Source organism: Mustela putorius, unplaced genomic scaffold (genome assembly GCF_011764305.1).
Source record: "Mustela putorius furo isolate JIRA1106 unplaced genomic scaffold, ASM1176430v1.1 tig00537227_pilon_pilon_pilon, whole genome shotgun sequence".
NCBI classification, from domain to species: Eukaryota; Metazoa; Chordata; class Mammalia; order Carnivora; family Mustelidae; genus Mustela; species Mustela putorius.
This window is the reverse complement of record NW_025422368.1, coordinates 3,675,270-3,684,445: the sequence shown is the minus strand read 5'-3', so window position 1 is coordinate 3,684,445 and position 9,176 is coordinate 3,675,270. Positions and strand designations below refer to the sequence as shown.

The 9,176-nt window shown below is 46.9% G+C and overlaps 1 pseudogene; it reads right to left on the bottom strand.

Moving 5' to 3' along the window:
• Nucleotides 1-5,092: 5,092 nt before the first annotated feature.
• Nucleotides 5,093-5,729, bottom strand: LOC123390012 (annotated as a pseudogene).
• Between the last annotated feature and the right edge of the window lie 3,447 nt (nt 5,730-9,176).

The window sequence follows — 9,176 nt, the reverse complement described above, 5'->3', positions numbered from 1 at the left end:
AGGGGTACCTGCTGTATATCAGGGATGATGGCAGGAACAGAAGATACCGAGACATTTTTATTGTACAACTCAGCCAGAAATCCAACACCAAGGTATCTCAGTTAAGTCAACCCATGACTCCAGCTGATGGTTTCAGGGGCTGTGTCAGTGAGGCTCTCACTGAAAGGCTGAGGGGTGATGTGGGCGGAAAATAACAAAGTAATGGGCTGGCTTCGTCAGCTCAGGAGAAATGATGTGGGGTGGATGGGATTCCCAGCTGACAGCTGTGAAAGACTTCCTTACTGGGTCTTAGCGCCCAACCATCACACCTAATACTCGCCTTTGTGTTTTGGGGTTGGGACCGGCTTTGCTGACCGGCTCTGTTAGCTTCTACCAATAGGGGGCGCCAGAGGGAGCCCGGAAGGTGCTTGCTTTCAGTGCTTTTCGCTTTCCCTGGGAGCTTGGCCTCACAACAGCCTTCACCCTGCCTGCCACGGGACCTTCCTGTATCAGCAGCTGAATCCAGCTGGCAGTCTTCCCAACACTTGGAGACTCGGCTGCATCGTGGCTTCATCACTCCCCGTGTGACTGTTGTCTCCTTTTCGGAGTCTGACTGACAGAGGGCAGGCCTTGAGCCCCAGCACACAGAGGCTAGTGGGGTGTCTCCAGGCTCTCGCCCTACGTCAGCGTACACGCAGATACGGGGAAGATCCCCCGCCAGTGCGCCTGTGGGAGCTGCCATGTTGGCTGAGAGAAGGCGGCCTCTTCCAGAGCATTCTGGGGCTCTCTTGTCAGGTTTCAAATAGAATGTGTCTCGCTGGGCTGAGGCACTTTGGACAGGAGAAATTGCAGCTGGAACAGCTGGCTCCTGTCCGTTCCTTGAAGTCACCGGGGTCTCCTGGATGGGAATCTATTTAAAATAGTCTGTCTTCATAAATGTCCACAAATATTTTGTGTTTGAAGCCTGACCTGGTTCCACAATAGCCTTCATTTCAGCTCCATTTCATGAACCTAAGTGAGCACCAAATGAAGATCAGATGCTGTGCAGACCAGAGGGGAGTTGCAGATAGAATCACCAGTCCTTGGTCCTGAAGTCCCACTGGCTACTTGTGGGCAAAACTCAGGTGGAAAAAAAAAAAAGCTCCTAGTTAAATCTAGTAGATGGAACACACATATTTAACTCTGCTTCCTTCTGGAAACTCGTAAGAATGCAGTGAGGCTTGTTTATTAAAAAAAATTTATTTAGATATAAATATAGCTGGTTGTTTGGAAAATGAGAGCTGGTTTCCACATGATTGGTATATTATGGGTCAATCTGCGTAGTGTGAATTTTGCATTTCCTTATGCACAATTTTGTGTGTGAGGAATGTGGGTGAATGCTGAAAACAGCACCCAGTCTAAAGGAGTCACGGAGGATTACACAAAATGCAAACAACTCTGACACGTACCTGCTGCCCGCCTCCTTGCCAGGTGGTACCACCCTTCCCTGGACCTCAGATCACCCTCCTCCTGTCAGTAACTCACAGTAACTTCATGGTAACTGACAAGCTCTGACTCATCTGATGCCCATGTCCACAAGCAAACTTAGTCTCTTGCCGGATAAAATGCCTGATTTATGGTAGTCATTATGAACTTCTTAAGAGTTAAATAGGTGTAAAACTGTGTTACTCTTTTCATTAGGTTTCTATCTTTTTTTAATGTGTCACTGATGATGTTTCTTAGTATGGTCTCCCTAACCCGACTATTTCGCCCATAAGCCTTGTGGTTGTGTTGCATGCTTTTGCATAGTGTGGTAATTTTTAGGAATGCGTATGTCATGGCACAGCAGAACTGGCTATCCATAAGACAAAGAAAACAGCAACGGAGATGATCGTAGAACACTTCTGGAAGCTAGAAAGAAAAACAAGTTGTAACTAACTGTGAGGTAATACCAAAAAATGTGTATATTGGTCTCTGCCCCCAGTTTCCAGGACAGAACTCCTAAAGCCCTTGTAAATTCCTAAGTGACAAGAACATTAGGAGCATCTCTTATTTAATATTTGGTCTTTGACCCTGTCCCTAACACAGGGCTCCTAAAACCCTTGTAAATTCCTAAGGGACAAGAACATTAGGAGCATCTCTTGTTCTAATATTTGGTCTTGGACCTGTCCCTGACACAGGACTCCTAAAACGCTTGTAAATTCCTAAGTGATAAGAGCACTAGGAGCACCTTTTAGTCTATTGAGGCAACTTTGGATGGGCTCCTCGATGGCTCCCGGATGGGGGCCAGTCACCAGACCAAACCATGATTAGAAATTTGGAATTTTCAGCACCCCCACATCCTCCAGAGAGGGGAGAGGGGCTAGAAATGGAGTTAATGATTGATTGTGCCTACATGAGAAGCCTCCATAAAATCCCAATAGTAGGGGTTTTGGGGAACTCCCAGGTTAATGAACATATCCACGTACTGAGAGGGTGACATACCCCAACTCTATGGGGACAGAAGGACTCAGGACCTTCCAAGACTTTGCTCTTTGTCCTGTCTTGCTGTTCGTATGTATCTTTATCATATTCTTTAATAAACTGGTAAACTAAGTGTTTTCCTTAGTTCTGTGAGCCACTCTAGCAAAATAACAAAATCAAAGGATTTTGACCTGAGCTGACGGCAGACCCTCAACCCACTAAGCCACCTAGTTGCCCTTGTTCTACTTTTCATTTCCCCTATTGAATTTTAAACACAGGATTCTTATTTAGTTGCCCAAACCTCTTATTCCCAGATCATTCTTAGCGATGTGTCATTGAATCCTCATAGAAGTCTCTCTGTTGGGGCACATTCAGTTCTACCGACTTGTTCCCATACATTTTTCCCAGTAGGAGGCACTGGTTCTGATTTTCACCATGGTGTCCTCCCTTTAGGCTGCTGCAGGTGGTGGGTAGACAGGACTCCCTTGCCTGAAATATGGAGAGAGATTCTATTCTAGGCTCTTTGGGGTCCCCAGGTATGAACAATTCTGTCCCAGCTCAGTTAAACAGAGTGGATCTTCTCTGGGGCGACCATCATCAGTAGGTTTAGGGGGCTTCTCTCCAGAATTTTTGTGGAGTGGCCAGGGCTGAGTCCTTTCCTTGCACTGAGGAAGTGGATCCCAGGATAATGAGCCTACCAAGATTAATAAAAACAAGCTATCTACCTCATCATATCCTGGTGAATTTCAGAACTTAAAAAGAAAAACAAAGTGAAAATCCTAAAAAAAATCCAGGTGTAAAAACAAGAAACCACAAAAACAGGTGACGGGAAAAGGACAGAGAAAGAGAATTAGACTTTCACAACTTGAAAAGCCCCAGGAATGTGGAACAGTGCCTACCACTTCTGGGGAAAAGACTCAGATCTATGAATCTTGAGGAGACAGACATTTTCAGATCTGCAAGGATGTCTCCATCCATGAACAATTTCTTAAGAAACGACTCAAGAAGGTGGTTAATAAAGGGGTGCCTGGGTGGCTCAAGTTGTTAAGTGTCTGCCTTAGGTTCAGGTCATGATCCCAGGGTCCTGGGATGGAGCCCACCATTGGGCTCCCTGCTCAGCGGGGAGCCTGCTTCTCCGTCTCCCACTCCCCCTATTTGTGTTCTCTTCTCACTGTTTCTCTTGTCAAATAAATAAATAAAATTAAAAAAAAAAAGAAGGTGGTTAAGAGAAATGAAAATTAAATTTGAAAAAACACAAAAATAACCTCACGATAGGGGTAGACAAAGAGAATGTGAAATAGTGGAGAGCAAGAAATCTAGTAAAATCTGTAGCAAATTGATGGGTGATGATAAATGGATCCTAAGTTGTGTTATAAATTAGAAAAGATCTTTGAAACAGAACCCAAGGGGGAAAATTCTCAGTAACAGGTTGAAACTCAGGTTACCCATTGACCAATCCTGGGCTATGAGATGGACATACTGTTGGGGTGGAGAGGAAAGAGGGGATAAGTCTAGGGAAGGAAAGCCGTAGAGGTTGCTCAAAGTTGAGGGAAGTCATTGAACTATATAATTTTGGTGTGTTGATAGTGAAGTACAGGTTGAACTATAACTTGAAATATAACAGTAACTGTTAGTAAACTTGAGATAGGTAGACAAATTCCCAAATACTAGGAAGGTATTTAAAAAAGAAAAATCTTAAAAAAAAGTTTGGAATGATACCTATTAATAGTAACGACCTATGGGATATGTGCGGGAATTTAGGGAAGTAAGGGAGAACTTACATTTTCCCTTTCCATGTTCTTTGATTTTCCATTCTTTTGAACAGTTGGGATGCACTGAACAATTAATTGCCTTTAAAATTAAAGACAACAGAGCAAGAAACACTGAAAAATTAACAGTGTTCACAGGGGCGGTCTTGCCCTGTCTCTAAAGAAACTTTCCCCAATTCCTCCTTTTTTCCCCCAGGGTGATTTTTCATTCTTCTACAAATGAATAATGACTAACTAGAGAAAAAGCCCAGAGAATGGCATGCAGAGACTTCCTGAGCCCCACAGGAGAAACTGAGCATGCGCCATAAATAGAGATAGTTATCTGCATACTTATGGGTCCACATTTGCCGGAGAAGGGCGATGTTCTGGCATGCCCTGTGGTGGGTTCATTCTTGTCATCTTTAGGAGACAGACTCTATGAAGGGAGTTAGAAGACACCGGGTTTGAAGTCACCAGAGATGATGAAATCTCTGGCCTGGTTCTTGACCTCAAGGTTAAGGTGCCTAAAGTTCAGTTGTATCTGGCATTTCTGTGAACTGGTTGCCTTTGTGCAAGTCATCTGACCTCTCTGAGATGAAGTGATCTCCCTAGACATACTGGGTTGTGGCACACAGTCAACATTTCCCAAATCTTTTTTTTTTTTTTTTTTAGATTTTATTTATTTATTAGAGAGAGATTTATTAGAGAGAGAGAGAGAGAGCAAGCGCATGCTGAAGAGTAGGAAAGGGAGAAGCAGACTCTGCTGAGCAGGGAGCCTGATGGGGGGCTCAATCCTAGGACTCTGGGATCGTGACCTGAGTAGAAGGCAGACCCTTAACTGATTGACCCACCCAGGCACTCTATCCAAATGTTTACTGAATATATAAGTGGTTAAAGGAACAAGTGAAGGGACTTGCTTAAGGTCACCCCTCGTGGGAGCTGTGCCTGAAGCCCAGAGGTGTCCCACTGAGCACGTAGTGAAGATGGGTCTCTCCCATTGGCCTCAGCACTTGATGCACCTCCTGGAGGAGGCGCTCCTGGCTCTCCACAGGAGCACAGGACCAGGATGCAGACCACCACGTCCACAGAGCCATCGGCCACCTGTGGCATGTTCTTCCCTGAGGCCACCATGAAGCGCTCCAACTGCAGGTGTTGGTTCTCCACAACGCTCTTGATCAAGAACTTCTCAAAGTTGGGGTTGGGGTCAACCCAAGTCACCCGGCATCCAGGCAGGTAGAACTTGAAGTTGGCCCCAGTGCCGCAGCCCACCTCCACCAGGGACAGCTTCCCAGAGGGGCCCACAAAGTCCTGCAGGTTGCCGAAGAGCTCCCGCTTCTTGCTTGCCATCTGCTCTTTGTAGATCACGGTGAACCTCTGCATGAAGTGGGGGAACCATTTTTTGCATATCCAGTTCCACAAGCTCAGAAAGTTCAGCAGGAACGTGGGAGATGGATGTACCAGAAGGTGGGCGAGGATTGCTGGTGTGCAGGAAGGAGAGCGCCGAAACTCAGGGGTGGAGGACGGGAGCAGGGTGCAGGTAGTGGCAACCCCGTGGGTCATGTTAGACCCCACAGACACCCCCACTATCACAGACTCATCAAATGAGGGACAAATCAGAGAGGCAGTGTCTCAAGTCCTAAACTCCTTGGAGTCTTACAGAAGAGAGAGGATAGGAGTCACCCAGAGGCCGGCAGATGTTCCAATGGCCATCGGTCACAGTAACTTCAGCATCAGCAACAACTCCCGTTTACTGAGTCTTTAAGTACATTTTACACTATTATCTTCTTTGTTACTTAAAAGAACCCATGAGACAGACACTATTAATTTCCCTCTTTATAGAAGAAGAAGCCGAGTCCCGTAGAGGTTAGCGACAAGGTAGTGTGGCTAGTTAGTGACAGTCCAAGAGAAACCAGATCATCGCCCTGGCGTTGCCTGGTTTCCCTGAGACTGCCAATCTCTTTTAGAGGGGGGTGATTGTTATTCAGACAGAGACCAGAGAAAGTACATGCACAGGTGACCAGGTGTAGACAGTGTAGACAGAACAACACTATAAAATGTCTAGCACAAAGAGCTATTCTCATAATCTGTAGAAACTTCTCTGAACAAGCCTCCTCTGTCCACCTTTGAATATCTATAACTTTTTCTTTTTTTTTTTTTTAGGATTTTTTTTTATTTGACAGAGAGAGGGAGGAAAAAGCAGGCTTCCTGCCGTCCGATGCAGGGATCAATCCCACGACCCCGGGATCATGACCCAAGCCAAAGGCAGGTGCTTAACGACTGAGCCACCCAGGTGCCCCTGAGTATCTATATCCTTGTCCATCTTTAGCTCCTTTCCGCCACACAGAGGTGTTTCTCCTCTGCGCCAAGGCCGGTCCCACCTGGACCCTTAAAGCCACCCGCCCCTTAAGGAGTTCCTCCCACCCCCTCATAATTAACCTCTCTCCTTATGGTCTATCTCCTTTTCCTCCACCAACTTGCAGGCTTGAGCCTCTCCAGCCTATAAAAATCCATTCCTTTAGCTTGCTTTCCATGCAAGCTACCTTCCCACTTTGCTTTCTCTTACAGCCAAACTTCGTGAGAAATTGTAGCTGGCACTCGCGGTTTCCATGTTCTCATCCCATTCGAGCCTCTGCCCACTGACATGGGGATGGTGTCCCCACAGCCCCAGTGAAGTGCATGCAAACAGGAAGGCAGGCAGAGGGAGAAGAGAAAGAGAAGGTGATGGTCTTCAGAAGTAGTGACCAGTGAAAGGAATGTTCTCGCTGAGGTGTTGAGGGAGGCCAGTGTCCCAGTGGAGAGAGAGTCTGTCCTTAGAACCTGGAGGAAGGAAGAGAAAGATGGGTGCGGAGCTAAGTTTGGGTGGAGGAGGGAAGGGAAGGAGTTTTTACCAGAAAGCCCAATTTTCTCAGTGAGGAAGATTATTGTATTACATTGTTGAAGGCAAGGGCGGAGGGGGTAGGATGGAAGCACAGGGGGAGAGTGGAGAAGCTTTGCTGTAGCAACTAGGGGGACTGCAAAACTTGTTGACCAAAGGCAGAGAGAGGTGCCCAGGAGCAGGGAGGATGCAGCTGAGCCTGGGGACTGGGAACGAGTGGTGATGCCACATCTTGAGGGTACGGTATTTGCCGAGGCTGTGCGGTTGGGAACTCAAGCGGAGTTCAGCATTGAGCCTGACCCAGGCTGGGGGTTTGTCCGGGTGGAGGACACTGAAGGGTAAGAGCTCAGAGACTGAGAGGAGTAAGGGGCCCAGGCTGGAAAGGAAGTCGGGGGCGGGGGTAACAGGCGGGGAGAAAACAGAAAAATGGGGTTCATGCCTGGGGATGCTGGCACAGCAGAAGAACCCGTCTGCTGAGTGGGACGGTTATGACTGGCTCCATAGGATGAGACCAGTGTTTGACATTCCTGAGATGTGGCAGGTGAGGTTCTAGAGCGTGGCCACGTGCAGAGATAAGAGGAAAAGGATGGATGTGAAGGTGGAATTGAGGAGTTAAGGAACGGTCAGGTTAAGATGCTGGGTGGAGAGCGGGGGTGCCAGGCTGGAAAGGAGCCCCCGGAACCAGGTGTCCGAGTAAGAGGGAGGGAGTGGCCAGGAGGTCAGGAGGTGACTGTGGGGCTGGTGGGGGACCAGCCACAGGGGAGGGGGGAAGGTGGTAATGTTGGATGGCACTAGCCTTTTGGGTTTTATAAAATAGCAGTGATCTGTGCAATCAGTATGTAAAGGCAAAAGCTCAGTCAGCTAGAAAGGATTTCATTTTAGCTTTTTTTTTCAATAAATAGCACCCCTTGAATGTATTTAACTTTTTTTAAAAAAGATTTTATTTATTTATTTGACAAGGAGAGAGCACAAGCAGAGGGAGAGGGAGAAGCAGCCTCTCTGCTGAGTAGAGAGCCCAATGTGGGACTCAATCTTAGGACCCCAGGATCATGACCTGTCCTGAAGGTAGATGCTTAACCAACCAAGCCACCCAGATGTCCTGAATGTATGTAACTTAATCCATTTAATCTCCTTCCACTAAGGGGCATTTGTGTCACTGCCTGGTTTTCACCTATGGAAAAGGATGGCAGCAGAGAACACATGTGAGCTCTTTGGGTGAGAGCATCTGTGGGATAAGTTTCTGGCAGTGAAGTACTTAGTAAGAACAAATGTATTCATTTCATTTGTCTTGTTTATTGAAGGAAGGGCAAATGACTTTAATTTTGAGAGCGAAGCCTACCAGCCCTCCAAAGAGGATGTGCCAGTGGACAATCCCATGAACAAGGGACAAGACCTGCACGCTCGCCATCAGTTACATGTAGTTAGCTACATCAAGCTCTGTAGCTACCAGTGTGACAGGTGACAAGGGACAAGGGCCTTTCATTGTTTCTTGTTGTATTTTTTTTTTTTTTTTAGATTTACTTATTTATTTGAGAGAGAAAGTGAGAGAGAGAGAGTGACAACATGCAATCAAGGGAGGAGGAGAGGGAGAGAGAGAATCCTCAAGCCAACTCTCTGCCGAGCACTGAGTCCGACGTGATGTGGTTGGGGGGTGGGGTGCTCGATCCCACAACCCTGAGATTATGACCGGAGTTGAAAGCAAGAGTCCAGACGCTTAACTGACTGGGCCACCCAGGCGCCACTTGCCGTAATCCTTTGAGTGATGTTGAGCATTTTTTTTTTTCCCATGTTTGCTATTTGATTTTCTTTCCTTTTCTTTATTTGTAAGCAATCTAGTGGCTCAAACTGCCAGAGTTCAAATCCTGGATTTTCGACATCTTCGCTGTGTGACCTTGGGCATTTATTCAACTTTGTTGTGTCTCTGTCTCCTTTCTTAGGATGGGGATGATCACGCTGTGCCGAGGAGTTGTGGTGGGAGCCGCCTGGGTTCACAGAGGCGGTGTGCCTGCAGACAGGCCCGGCACCGGCGGAGGAAGCACTCTGGAAGGACCGCTAGCTCTTGCTATCTCTGTCTGTTCCCCACTTTCCTGCTGCAACCTTTGTCTTTTGCTTATGGATTCGTGTGTTCAGGA